Source organism: Adiantum capillus-veneris, chromosome 1 (assembly GCF_014529385.1).
Source record: "Adiantum capillus-veneris isolate H3 chromosome 1, ASM1452938v2, whole genome shotgun sequence".
Lineage (NCBI taxonomy): Eukaryota > Viridiplantae > Streptophyta > Polypodiopsida > Polypodiales > Pteridaceae > Adiantum > Adiantum capillus-veneris.
In genome coordinates, this window is record NC_140931.1 from 30,215,353 (window position 1) to 30,227,816 (window position 12,464).

Consider the following 12,464-nt stretch of genomic DNA (forward strand, 5'->3'; position numbering starts at 1 on the left):
AGAAGAAGAAACAAGAATTCATTTTCGCCCTTAAAAGCTCTAAAAACATGCTATTTTATTTCATTTGTGTTGCAGAGGCCTCTAAAAATCTCTTGAACGGTTGAGAATTTGGATATGTACCAAAAGTAAAAATTAGGGTTTTCAGAAGTAAATTACGAATTTCGCAGAAAATTTCAGAATGTGTAAATTTTATTTTTTTAAAGCTCTTGTTAATTGTGTTCAAATAACAGGTAATAGGAGTGAGTGACATGCATCTAAAAGCATTTGAGAGCGGCGGACAACCCAAGGGACACGTTACCACTTTTAGACTCAATGCTTTTCATGTGATAGCTTTTAATTTTGGTCAAAGGCCTTTAAATATGTAATGTGGACTCACTCAAATATTTCTACCGCATGGAGTAGCACTAGCAGCTTTTCAATGCAAGGGCTTATAATGTGGCACTCTTTTGGGTGAAGGTGCAGATAGGTGACGCCGCCGTTGTAGAGAGTTGAAGCAATATAAAGAAATATTGAAAGGGGCATCAAGGTTTGGGGCCAGTGCTCTCTCGGGGTAGAACTTTGCCACTCCCCCTCTCGTGTGTCATGCATCTCTTTCATTTCAGTTGTTTGAAGTGCTTAAAGTTGTTTAGACTGTTTTTTCCCATTGGCACGTGGTGCCCTCCCATTACAACACTTCTTTGATAGGTTTCATCTACTACGTCATAATGCTTCCCACATTGAGCAAATGGAAACCTAGGACAGATGCTGTTGGAAAAAGATATCTATCCCACGTTTGTACATCGTACCAGAAACATTCATGGAGTTCTTAAAGGAGGAGCTCTTGTTATAAGGCCCTTCCCATAGCCTGATAAAAATAATTCAGGATGGCTCTCGACCCCCCCACAAGGCAGACTTGCAAATGCACTACAGCAGTGGGAAGTGGTATAATTGCCCCATTTTCACCTGCAAATCTGTAATCGATTCCAGCCAAACTTTCAAGTTCCAGCCGCCCTTTTGGTCTCTCAGTGTTCTGTTGGTTTAATCCTCTTCTATATGTACTTTGAGTCCATGCATCCCAAGAAAAAACCATGTCCTCCTCGAGATGTAGTTTTAGACAAATACCATTTTCTTTGGGCCACTACATTGTAAAGATACTCGAGTGCATGTGCGCGTTAGTGTGTACATCCTAGTAAGCTCGCTGCTGCCACACGATGCATTCAGAATCTCTCTCTGTCCCTCTCTCTCTCTCTCTCTCTCTCTCTCTCTCTCTCTCTCTCTCTCTCACACACACACACACACACACACGCGCGCGCGCGCGCGCGCGAAAGCACACCTGCTAAGGTCGGATCACAGAAGCTCACGGTGATGGCGCTCCATTTCCGCCTTTTCGCTAAATTTTTTGAAAGTTCTGAACTCCCCACTTCACCGGATGGCATTAGTTTTGTGCCGTTCGATGAATCTCCAAGTGATTGGTTTTGTGCCGTTCGATGAATCTCCAAGTGATCACCATGTCAATGCAATTACAATGAACCATGTGATTGCAATTAAAGTGAACCCCAAGTAAACTCAATATGAACACCAAGCGAGTGGTCCCCGTGTGAATCCCAATGAGGATGTGATCTCCTTGTGAACCAATCTATTCCAAAGTGATCCCTATGTATCCCCACCCCGTCATTTTTGTTATATTATTGCAAGTTATCATCACCATTTCAAGTGTTGAACGATAGCTTAATGGTAAATACATAGACATGCAATGGGTTCAAGTCTCGGGGGACACAATCCGACTAGAATATTTTTATTCTTGAGACTAAACATACGGTCCATATCATCCAAAGATCGTGGACCATCGATCTCACCTGAAAATGGGGGTGTCATATAGTCTTAAGGCATGATAATGGGGTGGATTTAGCTTGTTGCAACACCTGTCCAAATGGATTCTGGTCTAGCCTCTAAATGGTCATGATTAAGCACATTTAGAACATTATTAGGTTGAAAAAAACCTTGATTGACTCATTTGTCAATTATCTCCCTACTTACTTTCTTAGTCTACAAGGAAGGTGAGAACCCTCCATTGGTTGGCTCTATCCCATTCCTTGAAGTATGAAACTTTGAGTCCGCACTTGCTCATAACCATTCATACACTTTCATACATCCCCTACACCAGCTCCTTTATTTAAAAAATAGTGTAATTTAAACTTTATTATTAAGCCACGAGCAAGTCTACTACATGTCATGCTCTCTTCACATGCCCATGCACACATGGATAATTCATAAGAACCATGAAAGACATTTCACATGTGTTGCCATATATGTGGTAGTGATGTGTGTGAACACACTTAGGACCGTCGAGATATTTTTCCCTCACTAGGAGGTTTTTTCCCCCGTGCATTGTATATACGCCCATCATTCTAGGGCTAACTTATCTTTTTATTGTGCACTAAGCAATGCACTCTATGTTGTGTGCCTTGAGCTTCTCCATCTTCTCCAAGCTATGTGTGCATCCCTGCAACCCTATTTCCAACAATTGGTATCAAAGCAGGTTGCGTTCTCTTGGGCATGGTCGCCAATGTCGCTAGCACCCACCCGCCTACTCACTTTCTTCCTTACTTATCTTTCCATTGGACACTAAATCTTCTCCAAGTTGTGTGTGTTTCTCTGCAACCCTAATTCAATTGGTATCAAAGAAGGTTGCTAGCGATAGTGATGTGTGTACACACACTTAGGACCACCGTGTCATTTTTCCCTCACTGGAGGTTTTTTCTCCCGTGCCTTGTATATACGGCTAACTCATCGTTCCATTGCACACTAAGAAATACTACTCTTTGGTGCTTCTTCACCTTCTCCAAGTTGTGTGTTTCTCTAAATAGTGTGCACTTGAACAAGCCTTTGTTGTTGGTCAAAGAAACGGTGGTAATAACAATGTATTCACTTCTCATGGTTCTTCAACAAGTGGGAAATCACATGTTCCTAATGCTTCTACTGGAAACACCTTGTTTGGAATTATGGTGAAAAGGGCAAGAAGAAGATGTGTTGCCATTATTGCAAGGCTAATGATCACTTGATAAAGCAATGTCCTAAGTCGAAGGCAAAAGAGGCCAAGAAGAAAGAGGTTGGCTCCACTAAAAGTAGAGCTATTTTAGAATCTTTTGGGAAGGAGATTGTGAGTTGATGTAGATGCAGAGTGGGCATTTAGTGCAGAGTGTATTGTTCCTTCTTTCCATGATGCATGTATGCCAGTTGTTGCAGATTCACATGTGTGGTACTCTGATAGTGGTGCTACAAAGCACATTACTTCACATCATAACTTGTTTACCTCTCTCGAGTATGTCCCTCATGGGAATCAGTCACTTGTGCCAACAATGCCTCTTATCCAGTAAAGGGAGTTGGGAAGATTGTGCTAGCTGTTGTGAATGGCAATTCTTTCACACTTGTTGATGCACTTTATGTACTAGGGATAAAAAAGAATATATTGTTTGTATTTGCACTTGCAAGAAGTGGTCTTGTTGTCAAATTTGTGGATGACAGATGTACAATCTCAGTTTTGGTGATGAAATAGTTCCATCTGGCATTTTGTGTTGTGGGCTATATAAGCTCACTATATATGACAAGTGTGGGAAAAAATTTGCAAATGCAGTTGTGGATTCAAAGGCTGTTTGAGATGCAAAGCTTTGGCATGCACATTTTGGGCATCTGAATTTTGACAATTTGTTGCATTTGCAAAAAACTGATGTGGTTGCTTCTTTGCCTCATCTTGAAGCACCATCTAAGTATGTTTGTGAAGGTTGTATGTTGGGTAAGATGCATCGCTCAAAGTTTTTAAAGGATGGTTCAGTCGGGGCTACATGCAGGTCGTAACTTGTGCATAGTGTTGTTTGTGGGCCTATGCAAATTCCATCCTTAGGAAATGACCTATACTTCATGAATTTCATTAATGATTAGTCCAGGCATGCATGGGAGTATCTTCTTAAAGCTAAGTCTGAAGTGTTAGCACTTTCTGGCTATGACTGAAAAATGTCTCTAAATGTACTATGGGTACCTTCTTCCATTCAGATCGAGGGGGGGAGTATATGTCTCACGTGTTTAATGCATCTATGGCTAGTCGTGGGATAAAACATTAATGTACACTGTCATATACACCTCAATAAAATGGTGTTGCTAAAAGGAAAAACAAGCACTTACGAAGATGGCATGATGCTGGTCAAGATTCAAGCTTTGCCACATTCATTTTGGCTTGAGGCTATCTTATGTACTTAACAAGTGTCCTACCAAAGCCTTGCAGTCTATTACTCCTTATGAAGCATGGCATGATAAAAAGCCATCTATTGATCACATACGCATTTTTGGTTGTTTAGCTTATGCTTTGGTGCCACAAACATAGCGTTGAAAATTGGATGATAAGGCTGTTAAATTCTTTTTTTTTTTGTTACAGTACTGAAAGCAAAGGTTAGTCCTACTCGTTCAAGTTCTCGCCATGCATCTTATGCTTTGATTGTTTCTAGTGTATGGGATGAGGAGAAACCTCTTTCTTTTGTTGAAGCATAAAATTCAAGAAATTGGATGGATACCATGCAATTAGAATATGACTTATAAAAATCACACATGGACTTTATGTGATTTGACTCTTGGCAAAAAGGCCGTTGGTACGAAGTGGGTTTACAAGTTGAAACGTAAGTCAGATGGTGAGATTGATCGCTACAAGGCTAGAATTGTTGCAAAAGGTTATGTACAACAGAAAGACATTGATTATGAAGAGACTTTAGCTCCCACTTGTTGTATGGCTACTGTTTGTTCTCTATGTGCATTGGCAACTCATTTTGGATGGAATGTACATCAATCAGACATTGTTACTGCTTTCTTGAATGGTGATATATTTGAGGAAGTTTACGTGACGCAACCTCGTACTAAGTGCAAATGTAAGAAAGTGGTGATGTATTTCTCATCGTCGTTCTATATGTAGATGGTTTGCTGATTAATGGTATGAATGAGACACACATTGCTGAATTCAAGGCTAATTTGAATGCTACTTACAAGATGAAAGACTTGGGGCTTTTGCATCATTACTTGGGCATACAATTTAAGCAGTGTTATGAGATATTACCTTATGTCAAGCAAGTTACATAGAGACATTTCTATGTAAGTTTGGACTTGAGGACTGCAAACCTTTTGCTATTCCAATGGAAACGGGGTTGAAATTGAGTCTTCATGATGTTGGTGATTTTGTTGATGTCACTCTTTATTAGATTGTTGTTGGATGCCTTATTTATGTATGCATACAAGGCCATATATCTAGTTTGCAGTCTCACACGTTATCAAATTTATGCATAGCCCAGGGTCTAACCATTGGCAAGATGCTAAGAGGATATTTCACAACTTGAGTGGCACTTTACGTCTTGCGTTGTTATATCCCAAGGGGGGATCATTTCTGTTGGAATTAGGGTTGTGAGAAAACACACAGCTTGGAGAAGATGAAGGAAGCTCAAGGCACACAATAGAGAGTGTTTTACTTAGTGTGCAACAATGGAAAGATAGATAGGCCTAGAATGATGGGCGTGTATACAATGCACGAGGGAAAAAACCTCCTAAAGAGGGGAAAAATTCCCCGACGGTCCTAACTGTGTTCACACACATCATTACCACATGTATATGGTAACAAATCCCCCCTGGAGTGATGCGGTGAACGAGAGTTGGCACATAGAGTAAAGGAAAGTGTCATGCCTTGAGGACATGATCAGTCCACAAAGGGGAGTAAGCCCAAAGCTTTGTCGAAAGCTTGGAACTTCTCACAAGACAATTCCTTTGTGAAAAGATCTGCAAGGTTGTCCTATGTTGGCACATAAGCCAAGTTGATCTCTCCTGTTGAGAGCCTCTCCCAGACATAGTGGTAATGCACCTCAATGTGCTTTGTGCGAGCATGAAGAATTGGGTTCCTTGCAACTGCCAATGTGCTCTGACTGTCAATGTAGATAGTGTTGACAGTGTCCTGTCCAACACCCAAATCAGCCATAAGGCGTCTGAGCCATACACACTCAATCGTAGCCGTGAAGACTGCCCTGTACTAAGCCTCACAACTGGAAGTGGCCACAGTAGGTTGCTTCTTGCTCAAACATGATATGCATGAGCTGCCAAGCATGAAACAAAAACCACTTGTGGACACTCGTGTGTCAAAACAATGAGCCCAATATCTGAAAAATCATGTAAGTTTGGCAGCAATGATCCCCCCTTGGGATAAAACAAGCCAATATGTAAAGTACCACTTAAGTAGCGGAAAATCCTCTTGACAACCTGCCAATGCTTAGACCCTATGCTATGCATAAATTTGATGACTTGTGAGCCTGCAAACTGAATATTTAGCCTTAAATTCAACAATATGTCTCTCATTTGGTCTAGCGATCAGTAAATCATCCACATAAATAACCACAATAAGAAGTACATCACCCTCACACTTTACATACAATGTGCTTTCGGTTGGACTATTACAAAAGCCTTGTTTGACCAAATGAGTGTCAACCTTCTCATACCAAGTATGAGGAGATTGCTTCAACCCATACAAAGTTTCCTACATTTTCACACTTTATCCTCTTGTCCTTTCTTGACAAAACCGCAAGGCTGCATTACATAAACTTCCTCAAATATGTCACCATTCAAGAAAGCAGTAACGATGTCCGATTGATGTACATTCCAACTAAATTGAGCTGCCAATGCACATAGAAAACGCACAATAGTCATACGACAAGTGGGAGCAAAAGTCTCTTCATAATCTATACATTTTTACTATGCATAACCCTTTTCAACAAGTCGAGCCTTATAGCGATCAATCTCAACATCCGGCTTGCGTTTCAACTTGTCCAACACCAACAAGGAAAGTGTCCATGTCATCTTCCTCATGCATAATCTTTGATTCCAGCTCTTTATGTAGCAATGCAATTTTAGCCTCATTGCGACTTGAGTAAAGACCGACTAAAATATCCCAAGCTTGTTTTGCAGATTTCGTTGAACGAATGTGAGGAGTAATAGTGTGCTTCATACAATGCAATCAACGCATGAGTCTAAGCATCTTTTACATCTCAACGAGCTTGTTCTTCCGTAGGCAAAACAACTCTAACAGCAGTAATCCTTGCAACAAGATCTGCAACATCCTCAACATCGCATACATCCTCAGAACCAGGACATACATCAATGCCCTGCACAATATTCCAAACACCCTTTGACACAAGAACATGTTGCATCATGTAAGCACACATAGGGTAATTGTCCCATCCAATATCTCCTCAACAACAAACATCTTGAACACATTTGTGTTGTTGTCGGCCATGGTGAATGCATGCACCTGATGTGAAAACTACCCAAAAATAGGAGAAAGGAAGTGGGAATAACATGTGCTATATACCACAAACCGTAGAAGATTGTTAGGGACCTATTATGCAGAAAATGGCAATGACAAAAATTCTGCACAAAATAACGAAATAGCCTGTGCAATACTGCCTGTAGTGGAAACGGAGGCCAAAATGAGCCCGAATAAAAAATCTGAGCAAACTCAATGCTTTGAGATTATCCAAAAAGATTGTCTACCTACAAACGCTTGCCAAATCTCACAAAAATCGAAGAAAGTGAGCAGGCGTGTGTTGGAGCTGCTGGCGCCCAAGCCCGGGAGGACGCAACCTTCTCTGATACCAATTGTTGGAATAAGGGTTGCAGGAAAACACACACAAGTTGGAGAAGACGAAGGAAGCTCAAGACACACAATAGAGAGTGTTTTACTTAGTGTGCAATGGAAAGATAGATAGCCCTAGAATGATGGGCGTATATACAATGCACGGGGGGGAAACCCTTCAAAGAGGAAAAAAATACCGCGGCTGTGCGCGTATGTCGCACGTGTCAATGCAAGGAACTTGCCGATACACCGTGTGCGAGCCACAAATGGCTCCAAGCACACAACAAGCTTAAACTAGTAAGCTCAAAGAAGGTGATGGTGTGTCACTCACCGCTCTACGCTTGCTTCGTGGAGGATTCCTCGCCGCGAAGAAGAAGGAGATGCCGCTACGCCGTGCTCAACCGCCTCACCGCCGCCATGCCGCCGCAATGCTCGATCGCACACACTCTCTCTCTCTCTCTCTCACATACACACACACACAAGGAGGTGAAGAAGAAGAAGATGGAGATGGAGATGGAGCAAGAGCACTCTTCTATTGCACAAATGAGAGAATGAGTGAATTTTAGGTTTAGTTGACTTTTATATGAGCTCGCCCCATTCACACTTGGGCGCCCATTCTTAGCCAACTAATCCCTTGAATGTTCCAGTTAGAGTGCGCCTCTCATCGGCGATCACTCTTACCCTTTTCCTATTGGACCGACAAGCCCGGTACCTGACTCTACAAGTAAATAATACAACGTCTGCCGTAGGTTAGAACGTCCGTGAGCCGTGAGGGTTAACATGCCCCCCTTCCTGATGTAGATTCCGTCCTCGGAAGCTATTGAGTTGAAGCTCGTTCGTCGAGGTGGAAGAGCATTTGAGATGAATGTCCTTGGCCTTCTTCAGTCACTGCAAAATCAAACAACATTGGCACAGTAATTGCATTCTCATAAGCGATTAAAAAGCATATGCAGTTTTAGGCAGACAAATTGATTGGTAACAGATTTTTAAACAATTTGTCAGCAATAAACATTAAATTACAATATAATCAAATGCATAAACAGATGTAAAGGTAAAAAATTAAACAAGTCTGGGGTCGCTAATTTAACGATCGAAAGGCACTAGAGATCGACTATTAATACCATGGGTAAGCTTCTTAATTTTCTCTGGTCAATTAAGTTGTTTAATCGTGAGAGCCAAGTATTTCATGTTCGAGGACTGACTAGAGGCTATACCTAGAAGACCTTGTAGTTAAGCTACGATAAAAGGAATTTCTCATGAAATCATCGCCTGACTGATTACCTTTTCTTTGACCCCCCAAAGTCTTTTCACAGTGATTCAATTTTGATGTGTGTGCTTATTTTGTATGCCTTGGGTTTTTTGCTTTTCAAGGAAAAGCGCCCACACTGGGAACCTCTAGGGCTCTAGTACCATAGGCGATACATGTGAGTGAAGTACCCAATCAAGCTGAGATTTCTCTTCCAGCTAAAGATTTTACATTGTGGCACTTTGATTTTTTGTTCATTTTCAGCATTTTAATTTTGTAACTTTGGGGGGTCATATAACACTGATACACCTCCCCAGGCTCATCACACTAGTAAACTCCCTTTATAATACTTAAGCTAAAGGTCAATAGGGTCAAGCCCACTAGAAAGCCCTAGTACATTTCACACAATGCTGCCTAAATCGGATTAAGAACCTAAGTAACCATTGATTATTAGGAAGGCATTCCCCATGGTATTAAGAGAAGATCTCTAACACCTAACTTGGTCAAACTAGCTTAGTCAAACTTGCTTGATTTTGAAACCTAGACAAGTGATTATGACAAGAAATTACATTGAATTAAATGTTTGATACTAAACAAATATGCTAGATATTATGCTACCAATCACAATAAAAGCAGACAATCATAGATGCAAAAAAGATAAGGGGTAATGCTAATGGACAAGAAACACCTGTTTGTGTTGATGGTCGCGCTTGATTTGAAGAGTGAGTCGAGATAAAGATTCCATGAAGGTCCAAATCCTAACAACATCAACACGTTCCTTTACACACTAAGAAACACAAAGAATACCTCTAGGAGGCACATCAGTGGGAAAAAGGAACTTTGCTAATCACTCAACTCTAAAACAGAAACACTCCTATTGTATTAATCCTACCTACCCTCCATCACGCGAGTGATAAGGATCAAATGTGTTTTATGACATAGGTTTCTGTTCAATGTACTGGATGTGAATGTGTAGGTCTAAGTCAATGTTTTGACTTTTATTGTGCATACTCGTTTGCTAATTGCTCTTGCTCTTTATTTTTTTATTTTTTTTGTGAGTATAAGGCTTTATATATATACATTCCCTAAGATTGGTGATTGAGAGGTCAGGGAAACAAGGTTGAGAGGGGAGTGAGTGAATGATGACTGTCAGCAAACATTCCCCCCTTCCTTGGGTAGATCATACCGTTTGAAATGAGCTTGTCACCCTTTGAAACCAATTGTTCCAGTTGGTAATAGGTGAGGATTTTTGCCAGTAGTTTTCTATTACCTTAGGTGTCTCGTCGAGTTGCAAGGGTGGTAAGGTACTCTCCCAGGATCGAACTTGAAGTGGTTCATCATGTGATTCTTGAACACTGGGAGGTGTGGATTCCTTTGTAGCTTTATGGAGGTCCACTATTGTAGGTGGAGGATTGTGCGCTCCTTGCCGCACTGTCGAAGCAAGGGACTTGCCAATACACCGTATGCGAGCCACAAACGGCTCCAAGCACACAACAAGCCTAAACTAGCAAGCTCAAGAAAACAAAGGGTGTGTCACTCACCGCTCTACGCTCGCCTTCGTGGTGGATTCCTCGCCGCGATGAAGAAGAAGCTGCAGTCGTGCCGCGCTCAACCGCTTCGCCGCCGTCGTGCCTTCGTAATGCTCGATCGCACACACACTCTCCCTCTCTCTCTCTCTCACACACACACACAAGGAGGTGAAGAAGAAGAAGATGGAGATGGAGCAAGAGCACTCTTCAATTGCACAAATGAGAGAATGAGTAAAAATTAGGTTTAGTTGGCTTTTATAGGAGCTCACCCCATTCACACTTGGGCGCCCATGCTTAACCAACTAATCCCTTGAATGTCCAAGTTAAAGTGCGCCTCTCATCGGCGATCACTCTACCTTTCCCTATTGGTCCGACAAGCCCGGTACCTGACTCTAAATCATACATAATACGCGTCCATCGTAGGTGATCAGGTGTCCGTGTGCCGTGAGGGTTAACATGCCCCCCTTCCTGATGTAGATTCCGTCCTCGGAAGCTATTGAGTTGAAGCTGGTTCGTCGAGGTGGAAGAGCATTTGAGATGAATGTCCTTAGCCTTCTTCAGTCACTGCAAAATCAAACAACATTGGCACAGTAATTGCATTCTCTTAAAAAGCATATGCAGTTTTAGGTAGACACATTGATTGGTAAAAGAATTTCAAACAATTTGTTAGCAATGAACATTAAATTGCAATGTAATCAAATGCATAAACAGATGTAAAGGCAAAAAATTAAACAAGTCTGGGGTCGCTAATTTGACGGTCGAAAAGCACTAGAGATCGAATATTAATACCATGGGTAAGCTTCTTAATTTTCTGTGGTCAATTAAGTTGTTTAATCGCGAGAGCCAAGTATTCATGTTCAAGGGCTGACTAGAGGCTATATCTAGAAAACCTTGTAGTTAAGCTACCATAAAAGGAATTTCTCATGAAATCATCGCCTGACTGATTACTTTTTCTTTGACCCCCCAAGGTCTTTTCACATTGATTCAATTATGATGTGTGTGCTTATTTTGTATGCCTTGGGTTTTTTGCTTTTCAAGGAAAAGCGCCCACACTGGGAACCTCTAGGGCTCTAGTACCATAGGCAATACATGTGAGTGAAGTACCAAATCAAGCTGAGATTTCTCTTCCAGCTTAAAATTTTACATTGTGGCACTTTGATTTTTTGTTTGTTCATTTTCATCATTTTAATTTTGTAACTTTGGGGGGTCATAGAACACTGTTACCCTCCCCAGGCTCATCACATTAGTAAACTCCCTTTATAATACTTAAGCTAAAGGTCAATAGGGTCAAGCCCTAGTACATTTCATACAATGCTGCCTAAATCGGATTAAGAACCTAAGTAACCATTGTTTATTAGGAAGGCATTCCCCATGGTATTAAGAGAAGATTTCTAATACCTAGCTTGGTCAAACTAGCTTAGTCGGACTGCTTGATTTTTACACCTAAACAAGTGATTATGACAAAAGATTGCATTGAATTAAATGTTGGATACTAAGCCAACGCGCTGAATAGTATGCTACCAATCACAATCAAAGCAGACAAACATGGATGCAAAAAAGATAAGGGCAATGCTAATGGATAAGAAACACCTGTTTGTGTTGATGGTCGCGCTTGATTTGAAGGTTCCATGAAGATCCAAATCCTATCAATAGCAATACGCTCCTGTACACACTAGGAAACACAAACAATACCTCTAGGAGGCACATCAGTGGGAAAAATTAAAACTCCTAAAAAACAAACTCAAAACACAATCTAGACCCCTAACCTACCTATCTGTCACCCCTTTTAGAATCAAGGAAAGAGGATATTATATAAACCGGGTGGCCACCCTAAGGCTAGGCCTCTATCCTCATCATCTAGATAAATAAAATCGTTGTCCGTGAGGCCATAGTCTTCCTCGGTCTCTATTAGTTCCTCTTCATCATCCTCTTGTGCAAGCATGCTAATCAAGAACCTCGTGATGCGTGGATACTCATCTTGTGCAAAAGAATAAGCATGTGCCATTGGAGACACATTCGCCACTGGGTAGGGATCACTAGTTAGCCATAGACGTATCAG

The 12,464-nt window shown here is 41.2% G+C and overlaps 1 protein-coding gene across 1 annotated transcript in view; it reads right to left on the reverse strand.

Moving 5' to 3' along the window:
• The window catches only part of LOC147464488 (uncharacterized), a 31,888-nt gene extending 30,500 nt beyond the window's left edge, over positions 1-1,388 (reverse strand). Inside the window, exon 1 of the mRNA XM_086509353.1 lies at positions 1,313-1,388. The gene's annotated coding sequence lies outside the window, so the exon portion shown is untranslated. The remainder of the gene's footprint in view (positions 1-1,312) is intronic.
• Between the last annotated feature and the right edge of the window lie 11,076 nt (positions 1,389-12,464).